This window comes from Phocoena sinus, chromosome 6, assembly GCF_008692025.1.
Source record: "Phocoena sinus isolate mPhoSin1 chromosome 6, mPhoSin1.pri, whole genome shotgun sequence".
In the NCBI taxonomy this organism is placed as follows: Eukaryota; Metazoa; Chordata; class Mammalia; order Artiodactyla; family Phocoenidae; genus Phocoena; species Phocoena sinus.
This window is the reverse complement of record NC_045768.1, coordinates 48,119,958-48,133,895: the sequence shown is the minus strand read 5'-3', so window position 1 is coordinate 48,133,895 and position 13,938 is coordinate 48,119,958. Positions and strand designations below refer to the sequence as shown.

Sequence of the window (13,938 nt, the reverse complement as noted above, 5' to 3'; positions counted from 1 at the left end):
GGCGGGAGGATTTTGCCGTTTCAATAGAAATGCCCCAATGCCTGACTGCCAGGAGCCGGGAAGGAGCGGAGGACCATGGTCCGCGTCCTGGCAGTGGCCCCCAGCGGGCAGCAAGGGAGGCAGAGTGGAGGGGGCGGGGGCTGGTGACCCCGTTGCTTCTTACCTTCCCCTCCCCCGCTTAGCGTCGGCTAATTCAGGTGCCTACACAGCAGTCCAAAGAGACAGAGCCGAGCTCCTGGCGTCCCAGGATCTGGATCTTCCCTCCATGGCCAGGTAGCCCCTCCAGCCCCGGCCTGCCGCCGCTGCCGCTTTTAAGCAACTGGCAGCCGCAGCCTCTGCCAGGAGGTGAAACACTCTCCTCCCGGGAATGACGCGCACTTCCCTCCGCCTCCGCCTCCTCCTCCTCCTCCAGTCCCGAGCCTCAGGGGCAAGGGCCTCGGCTTGCTCTCTCCGGAGCAGCTACTCCTCCGTCTCCGTTCCTTCCCCTCCGGGAGGAAGAGGAGGAGAATCGTGGCCCGGGCGGCTTGGGCCGAAGCGTCCGCGCGACAATGAAGTGGGGGGCGGCCGCGCGGGGCAAAGCGGGGTTCCGGGAGTCCTGCCTGTCCCTGGTCGGCGGGCGCCGCGGCTCGCTTGGGTCGCGCTCAGCCTCCGCCGCCCAGACAAGCAACCCGGCTCTGCTGGGCCGAGGGCTGCTGATTGGGCGCTCGGGCAGGCGAGACGAAGAAGGCGGGGGGAGAGGAGGAGCCTGTGGCCGGAGGAGGCGGTGACCGCGCAGGGGTCCTCCCGCTGCCCCAGCTCAGGGCGAGCTGCGAACGTCGGGGCTCAGCGCCTCTCGCTGCGGCGCCCAGGAACAGCACCTGACCGCCCGGTTGCCGGAGCAGGCCCCCCAAGCAGCGCCCCCACGCTGCGGCACCCATCAACCCCAGGTTGAGCCTAACCCAGAGCCCCCGTAACCTCCCAGCTGAGCTTGACTCTGCACCTTCATCACTTCCCGGCTGAGCCTGACACTGCGCCCCCCCATCACTCCAAGGCTGACCTGGACATTATACCCCTGTCACCTCCCAGGGGAGCCTGACTTTGCGCCCCAACATCTCACGGCTGAGCTGGACATGCCCCTTCATCGCTCCTGGCTGAGCCAAACTGCGCCCCATCATCCCCGAAGGGACTTCCGCAACTCCCGAAATTTTTCTGTGCGTTCGGCCACCGCACTACGGCTGCCCCCACCTGGCCAATCACCGGCTCTGGTTTCTTAGCCTTTTCGGGAGAACGGCCAGCTCTCGACTCAGGACAGCTCCTCCGGCAGCGTAGAGCGGTCCCAGCATCCCGCTCTCACGCCAGAATAAATATACCTACGTCTCCCCACGCCCCCTGCCCGCGCCACTCTGGAGTGGCTGCCACTTGCAGGAGTGGCGCTGCAGGCCACTCCCCCGCCCACCCCAACTGCGATGTACCTCTCTATGGACACCCACACTAGGGCTGGAATAGCCTGGCCGCCACCACAGCTGGAGCTGCTCTCACCGAGGGAAAGCTTGGCTCCCGCTGAGGGCGCGGCCGGGGCTTTATCACTCAGACCTACGAGGTCCCGGGCTAGTGACAGCAGCAGGACTGCCAAATCCAGGCTGTCGCCATCCGCCACTTAATCCGGAATTGGAAGTTTTCCCGCTAGGGAGCTCTTTCAGGGAATACTGTACAGATAGGCTGTTCAGTTTTCAGGGTTGCTCTTTTCTTTTTTCTCCACCCTTTTAAAAAAACCTCAGTCATGCAACCATGACACACCCAGCAGGCGGGAAGGGGAATTCCCTATTTCGAGGGTTTTGCTTCAGGACTTTGCTGGAATCAATGTTTCTAAATCTTGGCTGATAAAATTCCTGTGGGCCACTTTGAAAATTTTAGATTGCCAAACCTCGCACCATCTACGGAATTAGAGATGCTGGGAATATGCAAGTTTGAGAAACAGTGCTAGAGTGCATCCCGGAATTAAATAAAACCTTGGAAAGATGCCTCTAAAATAGCAACATGGTCTAGTGCTGAGACCTTAAAGAAACCACCCAACCCTGGGAGCCACTGTCCCCTCTGGGAGAGGGAGGAATGTTCTTAAAATAAGGCAGATGGTTTTGAACCACAAACTGGGGGGAACAAAGGACTATTTTAGTAATCTAAAGGTGAGATGTCCAGGACCATGCCTTGTAAGGACAGGACAGGAACTGTGTGACCCTGTGTGGTAGGCTAAAAAATAGTCCCCCTAAGATATCAGATTTTCATCACTAGAACCTGGAAATGTCCCCTTACAGAGAAACAGGGCCCATGCAGATTAAATTAAGGATCTCGAGTTGAGGAGATTTTCCTGGGTTTTCAGGGTGGCCCTAGCTGCAATCACATGTACGCTTATAAAAGGAAGGCAGAGAGGAAAAGGCAATGTGTCCAGGAAGGCAGGGATTGGAGTGATGCAGTCAAGGAATGCTAGCAGCCACCAGAAGCTGGAAGAGGCAAGAAAGGATTCTCCCCTAGAGCCTCCAGAGGGACAGCAGTCCTGCTCACACCTTGATTTCAGACTTCTGGCCTCCAGGAGCCTGAGAGAATAAATTTCTCTTGTCTTAAGCCACCAAGTCTGTGGTAATGTGTTAGAGCAGCCACAGGAAACAAATATACCCTGTGACCTGTGCAGTGCCAACTTTATGTTAAAATGCCCGTTTTCTGAAGCTTTATTATCTGCCAGGCACTTTGCTTAGAGTTGGGACATCTCATTTAATCCTTCCAATAATTACTATTCCAATTTTAGAGATGAGGATACTGGGACTCCAAGTTTAAGGAGCCTGCCAAGTTCACACAGCAAGAGCCTATTGGAATAAAGTCAGCCAACAACTCAAACATCAAAAATAACAATGAAAAGTTCACATAAACTATTTTAATGAAAGTTTTGGTTTTAAAGAGATCTTACTTCCATAACCTATATCTATTGCCAAAACCAAAGCAAATGGATGTTGCTAGTAGGGGAGACTGTGCATGTGGGAGAACGGCAGGGGACACAGGGGAACTCTCTGTACCTTCTGCTTTTTGTTGTGCACCTAATACAGCTCTAAATAAGTTCCATTAACAACAACAACAATAACAACCAAAGAGGGGGATTGAATCTTTGTGTAAGCTACCTTTGAGAATTTTAAAACTTTTGTTCTTAGATATTTATCTGGAACATGGAAAATCAAAGGTCCTTTAAAAACAAAAGGCGCATGGTTTTGAAACTAACATGAAAGGAAGTTACAAAGGAGACAAAGTGAGAGGTCACAGAATGGAATTGATGTTGTCACCAATTGGGTCCCCAGGGAAGCAGGCTCTGAGACAGAGTGGTGGGACGGTCATTAAGGAATGCCCATGGGGTTGACACCTGTGGAGGGAGGGACAGGAAGCAGGATGGGACAGAAGGAGAAGTGGAGCTTCAGTGTAAACCCAACAATAGGCTCAGCAGACCTCCCCTAGAGGCCCTGCAGCTAGCCTGACTCATCAGAGTTTTGGGCCTACATGGCTGGACCTTTATATCGCTTCCTGAATTAGTCATTGGATGTGGTACATTCTGGGAAGTAGTACGACCTTGGGAAGGTAACTCAGCAACTGAGGCAGTCCCTCCCTGAGAGGGCCAGCTGTCAACAGCACTCAGAGCTGAGTAGCATGTCCTCCCTTGAAGGCAGATCTGGCTGGCAAACTCCATGTCACCCACTCACACCATAGGTGACACCCTCACCCTCACCATTGTGCTGTCTTTTCCATATGAGGAGGGAAGGCCCCAGGCTGGGTGGGATGCTCATAGGATATTTTTTGATTCCTGGTGGCGGCAGTGCTCACACTTTTGAGGCAGAATAGCACACTGACTAAGACCTGAGTCCCTTCGGTCAGATTGCCTGGGTTAGAAGCAGACTGCATAGCTCACTTGCCATATAACTTTGAACAAAATGCCTCTAAGCCTCAGTTGTTTTATTTAAAAATGGGAATAATAATAGTACCTAGCCCACAGAGTCATTATGAGAATTAAATACGGTAATGCTGTAAGGCAGGGGTCCCCAACCCCGGGTCCACGGCCTGGTGGGAACCAGGCCGCACAGCAGGAGGTGAGTGGCGGGCTAGCGAGTGAAGCTTCACCTGCCGCTCCGCACGCTCCCGACCCCTCGCCTTACCGCGTGAACCATCCCCCCGCCCGCCACCCCCCACTCCACTCCAACCCCCTCCCCTAGAAAACTCGCCTTCCATGAAACCAGTCCCTGGTGCCAAAAACGTTGGGGACCGCTGCTCTAAGGGCCTTAGCTGCACACCTCATAAGTGTTCAGCAGATTGTGTTACGGGTGCCTCAGGTCATCTCATCTTTAGCCCTCCATAATTCACTAAATTGGAAAATATATCAGGTTACACTCACAACCTGGGGACAGGAAACTGAATGCTCTTTGGATCCAGGTTGGAGGTGAAGGCCATGAGATACATACAATGAGCATTACCTAAAGGAAACTAGAATTTTCTTTTTAATGGTAAGAAACTACAGCCAGACTCCAAACATGTCTTATTCTTGCAAACCTCTCTGGTTCTGTATGTGCTTCCCTTTCCCAATCTCTCTGAAATGCCAGTTCTCCCATTCTGTACCTTGGCTGGCCCAACACTTTACTACACTTGCCACTGTCCTTTTTGTCCCCTGAGCTGTATCAAATGTCACCCTCTCTGTGAACGTTCTAGGGTCATCATTTGGCTTCCCCTCAGCTTCAATGGCTCTGCACACACATCTGCTACAACCATTACCACACGGCACTATGATTATTAAACAGGTCTTACCCCCAGCTATTCCCATCCTGCCCACTCCCTCACAGCTGGTGAATTGGGGACCTGAAGATTCAGAGATTCACTCATTAAAAGTGAACTTCATTCATTTTTAAATCCTCAGGGCCTAGCACTGTTGTTGAGTGACACTGCTTACTGACTGGATGACAAAGGAGTTCACAGAGCCCTTCGAGAGAGGGCAGAGGACAAAATACCATGATTTGGAAAGCGTTTGTGCACCTCCGTGCTCAGCATTTTAGTGCCTCTGCTTGCTTTGCATTTTCCAGCTCCCCCTTTTAAGACAGAACCTTGCTTGACTATCACCCACTCTTTCCCTTCTGTTTTCCCCCAGGCTGTAGAAAGTAATTCCCACGGTGTTTCATTCTGAGGGTCTGAACAGATCGTTTTTAAATCATGTTTTTCTATTCATACTTGCTCCCAGTTACATTTGGTAGAGGGTGTGGAAATGATTCTCCAGGTGATTAATGCTTCACTAGGAAGGTGTTGATATGCTGTTTGCCATCCTCACATTAATTAAAAGTCTTAGAGGAACTTTCCCCCTCAGTGACCCAGTGCAACAACATTACAGAATGTTAGTGTGAACTTTCTCTGCTGTGGTACAGCTGAGTGTCTACAAAACCATCTTTTCTTTATGTCCTTCCATCCAGCTAACCTCATTCTCACACTTCATCAGCTTGTTATGAGGATTGTACATATTTCCAGTTCAACTCTCTGGATACTTGCTTTAAAGTATGATGTAAGCAATTCTGATATAGCTAAAATTCTGGCACAGTCATTTCAGAGAAAGGAAAAAAATATTTATTTTATTTTAAGCCTCTAAATTCTGTTAATTAAGTAGGAATTCATTGTCTTTTCTTTTTCCTGTTAAATAACTTGACATTTTACTCTGAAAAAAGTGATATCCCATCCTGATTTCTACCTTCAAATTTTGTACAAAACCCTCTTAAGTTATATACCCTTAGTATTTTTCTGTTTTAAGGACCTTTATAGGCATCTTTTTTTTTTTTTTTTTTTTTTTGCGGTACGCGGGCCTCTCACTGTTGTGACCTCTCCCGTTGTGGAGCAAAGGCTCCGAACGCGCAGGCTCAGCGGGCATGGCTCATGGGCCCAGCCGCTCCACGGCATGTGGGATCTTCCCAGACCAGGGCACGAACCCGTGTCCCCTGCATCAACAGCCGGACTCTCAACCACTGAGCCACCAGGGAAGCCCCAGCTTTCACTTTTGTGTCCTTGGTATCCCTGAGCTGCCAGGTAAAAATCTGCCTACCCTGCTGGAGAAACCACACAGAGAGAGTGTTGTACCTTCACCTTCTCTTTATACCGAGAGACCATGTGTAGGGAAAGAGGACCAGAGATGATCTTAGAGAGAAAAGAGCCAGCCACCTCACTATCCCAGCTGAGGTCAGCCCCACCTGCCACACCAAATAAATGCAGCCGTATGAGTGACCACTGGCAAGAACAGCAGAGGAACTGCCCAGCTGAGTGCAATCCAGATCTCAGAATCACAAGCAAATCAAAAAGTTGTTGTTTTAAGCCATTAAGTTTGTTGTTATGCAGTAATAAGAAAACCCTCAACCAGTGGTTCTTGACTAAGGGGAATTTTGTCTCCCATAGATATTTGGCAACGTCTGGAAGCAATTTTGGTTGCCACACTAGAGGGAGAGGTACTATAGGCATCCAGTGGGTAGAGGCCAGGCCTGCTGCTAAACATCCTGCAATGCACAGAGTAAGAATTATCTGGCCCAACATGTCAATAATGCCCAAGTTGAGAAACTGTGACCTAAACAAGGGTACATGCACTTATGATTTTGATAGGTAATTGTCAAACAGTATTTCATAGAAGCTATGCCAATGTATTTTTCCAAGAGCAATGTATGAGAATACCTATTTTCCTATTACCCCACCAGCAATATATATTACCAGATATATGTAGATATAAATACAGACATAGATAGAAATATGTACCCACCTTTACCATAGGAAAAATGTCATAACTTTAACATATATTTACCTAATAATAACCAAGGATTAGTACACACATACAAGAGCCATTTGTAGTTCCTTTTCTGCAACTTGTCTGTTCATATCCTTTGCTCATTTTTCTCCTGGGCTGTTTTCCTTATTCTCATTAATTTGTAAAAGCTCTATAAGTATTAAGGAAATTATCCTTTTGTTATTTTTAGTTGAAACTATGGTTTCCCAGTTTAGCAGACTGATTTAGAAATGGTAAATAGCTAAAAACCAAGCTATACCAAAAAACACACTTAAGTGAAAAAGTACGTTTGTAAGCTTCAATTTGAACTAGTGCAAAGAAACTAACAAATGATGTGTTGAGGAAAGAAAAGTACTATTTGCTGCCAAGAACCACACAATGGGGTACAGAGGGAACCAGCACACGTGAGTAGGGGGCTGAATGGATGGATTGCTGCAATCAGGGAAGAAGGGAGCCTTCTTTGAGGCTAGACTGTGAACCCGGGAGACTGAATTTCAAACTGTGGGCAATTATTTAAAATACTAGATGATACCACAGGTCAAAAATCAGGCTCCAAGTTCAGTCTCAGCTCCACTTCACCTTCTGGACCATTCGACTCTTGTCCCTCTCTCAGTCCCTCCTGATATAAAAACGGCTACCAACCAGGGAGCCTTAAGCAAGGGTCTGGAGTCACACTGTTTCAGATCCTTAGCAATATCACTTACTTGCTGTTTGACTTTGGACAAGTTACTTAAGCTCTCTGTGCCCGTTTCCTTATCTGTAAAATAGGAATAATCTCCTACCCCCACCCCCTTCACAGAGCTGCTATGACAGTAAATGAGATAATAAATGTGAGGCATTTAGAAGAGTACCTGGTACATGTAGGCATACAGTTAAGGTTATTTAATGCTATTAATACGCACTAATACACACACATACTTACTCTATTTCAGATAAGTAACACAATATCTCAAAATTTCAGTCACCTGCATTTCTCCAAAGAAGACATACAGATTGTCAACAAACACATGAAAGGATGCTCAACATCACTAGAGAAATGCAAATCAAAACTACAATGAGGGCTTCCCTGGTGGCGCAGTGGTTGGGAGTCCGCCTGCCCATGCAGGGTACATGGGTTCGTGCCCCTGTCCGGGAGGATCCCACATGCCGCAGAGCGGCTAGGCCCGTGATCCATGGCCGCTGAGCCTGCGCGTCTGGAGCCTGTGCTCTGCAACGGGAGAGGCCACAACAGTGAGAGGCCCGCATACCACAAAAACAAAAAACAAAAAAACAAAAAACTACAATGAGGTATCACCTCACACGGTCAGAATGGCCATCATCAAAAAATCTACAAACAATAAACGCTGGAGAGGGTGTGGAGAAAAGGGAACCCTCTTGCACTGTTGGTGGAAATGTAAATTGATACAGCCACTATGGAGAACAGTATGGAGGTTCCTTACAAAACTAAAAATAGAACTACCATATGACCCAGCAATCTCACTACTGGGCATATACCCCGAGAAAACCATAATTTACAAAGAGTCATGTGGGCTTCTCTGGTGGCACAGTGGTTAAGAATCTGCCTGCCCATGCAGGTGACATGGGTTTGAGCCCTGGTCCGAGAAGATCCCACATGCTGAGGAGCAACTAAGCCCGTGCGCCACAACTACTGAGCCTGTGCTCTAGAGCCCGCGAGGCACAACTACTGAGCCCATGTGCCACAACTACTTAAGCCCGCGCACCTACGGCCTGTGCTCTGCAAGAAGAGAAGCCACCGCAATGAGAAGCCCATGCACTTCAACAAAGAGTAGCCCCCACTTGCCACAACTAGAGAGGAAGCCCGCGTGCAGCAACAAAGACCCAATGCAGCCAAAAATAAATAAATAAATAAAATTTTGAAAAAAACCAAGAGTCATGTACCACAATGTTCATTGCAGCTCTATTCACAATACCCAGGACATGGAACAACCTAAGTGTCCATCGAAAGATGAATGGATAAAGAAGATGTGGCACATATATACAATGGATTATTACTCAGCCATAAAAAGAAACGAAATTGAGTTATTTGTAATAAGGTGGATGGACCTGGAGGCTGTCATACAGAGTGAACTAAGTCAGAAAGAGAAAAACAAATACCATATGCCAACATATATATATGGAATCTAAAAAGAAAAATGGTTCTGAAGAACCTAGGGGCAAGACAGGAATAAAGATGCAGACATAGAGAATGGACTTGAGGACACAGGGAGGGGGAAGGGTAAGCTGGGACAAAGTGAGAGAGTGGCATGGACATATATACACTACCAAATGTAAAATAGATAGCTAGTGGGAAGCAGCCGCATAGCACAGGGAGATCGGCTCGGTGCTTTGTGCCCACCTAGAGGGCTGGGATAGGGAGGGTGGGAGGGAGACGCAAGAGGGAGGAGATATGGGGATATATATATATGTATGGCTGATTCACTTTGTTATACAGCAGAAACTAACACACCATTGTAAAGCAATTATACTCCAATAAAGATGTTAAAAATAAATAAATACTGAAAAAAATTTCAGTTACCTGTTGTGGATATATTATCTTCATTTCACAAATAAGGAAACTGAGGCTAGGAGAAAGTAAATAAGACCCATTTTTTTCATCACCTTTAGGTCACCTGCCAATATTCAAGAAAGCAGTATCTTTACAAAGAAAGCTTGGAGAAAAAAATCTTAGTTACACAGGCAACTGGAAAACCATCTTCAAGTATATGAAGGATTATTGTGAGGACCAGAAATTAACCTTGTTCTGTTACTCCAGAGGGCAGAAGTTATACATCAATAGGTAGAAAGTCAAGGGGTGCAGAATATGGTCCAGTCTTATGAAGAAATTGCTGTTTTTACTTTCCATTGTATCCTTAGTCCCTAGCTCAGGGGTTGGCAACAGCTCTCAGCTCTCAATATTTGTTGAATAAATAAATGAATTAAATAATAAGAGTTATCCAAAATGAAACAGGCTGCCTCAGGAGCACTCCATCCTGGCCATGTGTAAGAAGAGGCTACAGCTAAGCAGCTGATGGACAGTTAGACTAAATGCCTGTTGGTACCTAATTATTCTAGCTGAGTCTTCAGGAAGAAAAATGACCCTAGTGAAAATGCAGAAAGAGAAGTTCTTCTCAGAGCTACTAGGGGACTGACTTCTGACCTTAAAACTTTCTGTACTACAGGAGAAACTAACTTGAAAAGGGATTCTTGTCAAGTATTTCTCTACCTGGTGAGTCACTGTCTTTGTGAACGCAGGTGACCAGGGGCAAGACTATGCTACTGATATTTTATACAGGTAAAACCTAGTAGAGAAGAATGTTGTAAGCAGCCTACCTCGGCAAGGGAAAAAAAAAAAAAGAGGGAAAGAATGGTTCAAACATATATATTAATAGAAATTAACAATAATAATCCCTATCATTTGAGAACTTACTATGTGCCAACCACTGTGAAAAACCAAAGTCTCAGTGGGAAAAGGGCAGTTACCTTCCAATAATTAAAGATATTGGAGCCTAAGAGGCCCAAGTTCAAATTCTGACAGGATCATTTAATCATTGTTTGACTCTGGGCAAATTTCTCAAATCCCCTGTGCTTCAGTTTTGTCACGTGTAAATCAATAAAATGAGAATAAATAATTCCACAGGGTAACAACACAATATATGCAAAAAATCTACCATAGGACCCAGTATATTTTTGGCACTCCCTTTCTCTTCCTACTCCCACAATATAAGGAGCTTGTACATGATCATTGGAACAGACCAGCGATTAAATGGCTTGCTTCATGAGCTAGGGAGTTCTCCATCCCTGGAGCTGTTTACGCAGAGGCTGGACAGGTACATGAAAATTGCAACACATATAATGCTTCCTATGAGCCAGGAACTGCTATGTGTGTTTTACGGATATAGATAGATATAGATATAAATATAGATATAGATATAGATAGATATGAAGACAGAGATATATAGATATAGATACATTCTGCTGATCTTCATACAAGAACCCTGGGTAAATACTATTATTATCCATACTTTATAGATGAGGGAACTAAGACAGAGCAGCTAAGTAATTTGTATGAGATTATACAACTAGTAGGTGCCAGGAGTTTGAACCCAGGGAGTGTTGCTCTTAACCACTTCACTGAGTATACATAAGCAATAGTATGAAGGACACTTGACTATTAACTGAGTGGGTGCTGGCATCAATGACCTTGACGTTCCTTCCAGCACAGAGATCCCAAGAGCTCCTAATCTTAGTACAGTGTGAACAGCTAAAGGGATTCAACCTGGATAGACAGAAGAGACAAATTTAAAACGGGAAGCAGTACATGCCCACACGTGGTGCGGCCAAAGGCAGCCTCTATCTCCCAAGCTCGTAAGAGCACTTCATTCACTCTGGCTCAAGCCTAAAAAACACTTGACTTTACAAGGCAGGACAGTGAATCAAGGATGTTTCCTAAAGCCAGACCCTAGGCGCTACCCGTGTGACAGGACGACCAGTCATCCTTGCATCCTTTTGCACTTTCATTCACACAGGAAATAACACTGTCAGCATTGCTGTGGTTCCGGCTTGCGCTGAGGGGTGCTGACGCACGCAGGGCGGAAAGGGAGTAGGTGAGAAGGTGAGAGAGCAGGTGGTTTGTGCCCACACGTTTCAGCTGGTCATGGAGCTCTGCCTGCTCCGGGCCTCGGGCCTTTCTTCCGGCCCTGGGCCTTGTCTGCCGGCTGCTTATACAAGGCTCAGGCTGTTTGGAGGGGGGCATATTTGAAGCTATGGTTTGAAAAGTTATTTCCATGGACTTAGGTTTGGGGTTTGGATTCTGAAGGAAACAGGAGGATTAATTGGTCATAACAGAACTTTTCTCCCTTTGCTCCCTCTGCCTGTGGCAGTGTTTAGACTTATGTCTCATGCTAACTCTCAAGTTAAAAAGCCATTCTTCTGGAGAAAATGATAATAATAATGCTGACTTACATGTGCATGCTAGTAAAAAGAATGCTTTCACAAACTTGGTCTTGTTTGATCCTCATGACACACCTATGGAATAGACATGACAAGGATTATCATCCCCATTATATAGATGAGAAAAGTGAGGTTCAAGGAGCCTGTAAATACTATTCAAAACAGTATTCAGTTTGTCTCTAAGAAATCGGGGGCTTCCCTGGTAGCACAGTGGTTGAGAGTCCGCCTGCCAATGCAGGGGACGTGGGTTCGTACCCCGGTCCGGGAAGATCCCACATGCCGTGGAGTGGCTAGGCCCGTGAGCCATGGCCGCTGAGCCTGCACGTCCGGAGCCTGTGCTCCACAATGGGAGAGGCCACAACAGTGAGAGGCCCGTGTACCAAAAAATAATAATAATAAAAAAAAAATAAATAAAAATATCACCTATTTTTTTTAAATTAAATACTTCTGGGGACTTCCCTGGTGGTCCAGTGGGTAAGACTCCACACTCCCAGTGCAGGGGGCCCTGGTTTGATCCCTGGTGGGGGAACTAGGTCCCACATGCGTGCAGCAACTGAGAGTCCGCATGCCGCAACTACAACCCGGCGCAGCCTAAATTGATTAATTAATTAAATAATAAAATAAATAAATGTTTTTAAACATTCAATACTTTGGTATGATTAGCCCATATTGTATACAAAGACTCAGCCTTATTCAAACTCCTTATTTAACAACCCCCCCCCCCAAGATTATATTTGCTGGACACAAGAGGAAAAAAGTTACAACCCAGAGCAAAGAGGGAGACAGTTATAGATTAAAAGAGACTTAAAATACATAATAAGCAAGTGTAATGTGTGGTCCTTGATTGGATTCTGATTTGAACGAATCAGTGAAAGACACATCTGGGAGTAAATGGGAAAATTTGAATATGGACTAGAAATTAGGTGACATTTATTGCTAATTTTCTTAGGTGTGTTAATGGTGTTGTAGTTATAAAGAACATTTTTCTTATTTTTAGAGCTTCCCACTGAAGGATCAGGCATGAAATGTCATGACACCTTTCAAAAAGTTAACAAAAAATAATAATGAAGCATATGTGACAGTATATTGACAATTGTTCACTCTAGGTTACGGATTTATAGGTGTTTATCTCACTAATTCTAGTTTTCTATGGACTTAAATTTTCACAGTAAGTTAAAGAAAAACTGTTGAGGAAAACAATGACTCATTCTTCCTTTTACATGTAAACATCTTTGTCTTTTTAAAATTTTTTTGTATTTTTAACTTTTCCTTGGCTTCCTTTCAGTGTATAAAAAATTCTGTGACACGTAAATGGAGGAAAAGGCCTGACCTCACATTTGACTGAAATTTTACAGCTATAACTGTCTTTGGTCACATTCCACCCTGCATCACTCCAGATTACAAATGAGAGCCCAATACATAGACTGTGAAAAAGATTTCTCAGAAAAGAAAAAAAAAAGATGCTCTAAAGTTTTTTGGGTTTTTTTTGCTTTTTGCTTTTCATTTTGAAATCATTTCAAACTTACAGGAGTTGCAAGAATATTAGGAACTCCTGTGTATTCTTCACTTACGTTCATCAATTGTTAACACTTTCCCACATTTGCTCATCTCTCTATCTACACAGTTAAATGTATTTTCTCTGAATCATTTGAAAATAAAGGAGACCTTCAAGATGGTGGAAGAGTAAGAAGTGGAAATCACCTTTCTCACCACAAATAACATCAAAAATACATCTACATGTGGAACAACTCTTACAGAACACTTACTGAACACTGGCAGAAGACCTCAGACCTCCTAAAAGGCAAGAACATCCCCAAGTACCTGCGTAGGGCAAAAGAAAAAAGAATAAACAGAGACAAAAGAATAGGGACGGGACCTGCACCAGTGGGAGGAAGCTGTGAAGGAGGAAAGGTTTCCACACACTAGGAAGCCCCTTCACTGGTGGAGATGGTGGGGTTGGCCAGAGGGAAGCTTCAGAGCCACAGGGAAAGCACAGCAACACGGGTGCAGAGGGCAAAGCAGAGAGATTTCCGCACAGAGGATTGGTGCTGACCAGCACTCACCAGCCCAAGAGGCTTGTCTGCTCACCCGCCAGGGCAGTCGGGGGCTGGGAGCTGAGGCTCGGGCTTCGGTCAGAGCGCAGGGAGAGGACTGGGGTTGGCGGTGTGAACACAGCCTGC

The 13,938-nt window shown here is 45.9% G+C and overlaps 1 protein-coding gene across 6 annotated transcripts in view; it reads right to left on the bottom strand.

The window, feature by feature from the left end:
- The window catches only part of CEMIP2 (cell migration inducing hyaluronidase 2), a 78,596-nt gene extending 77,276 nt beyond the window's left edge, over positions 1-1,320 (bottom strand). For 2 of the 6 annotated variants that reach the window (XR_004350316.1, XR_004350317.1), the window contains exon 1: positions 164-686. The gene's annotated coding sequence lies outside the window, so the exon portion shown is untranslated. Of the gene's footprint in view, positions 1-163; positions 699-1,224 lie in introns of those variants that run through there. The other 4 variants (XM_032634551.1, XM_032634554.1, XM_032634550.1 and 1 more) reach the window with 4 other exon arrangements.
- Between the last annotated feature and the right edge of the window lie 12,618 nt (positions 1,321-13,938).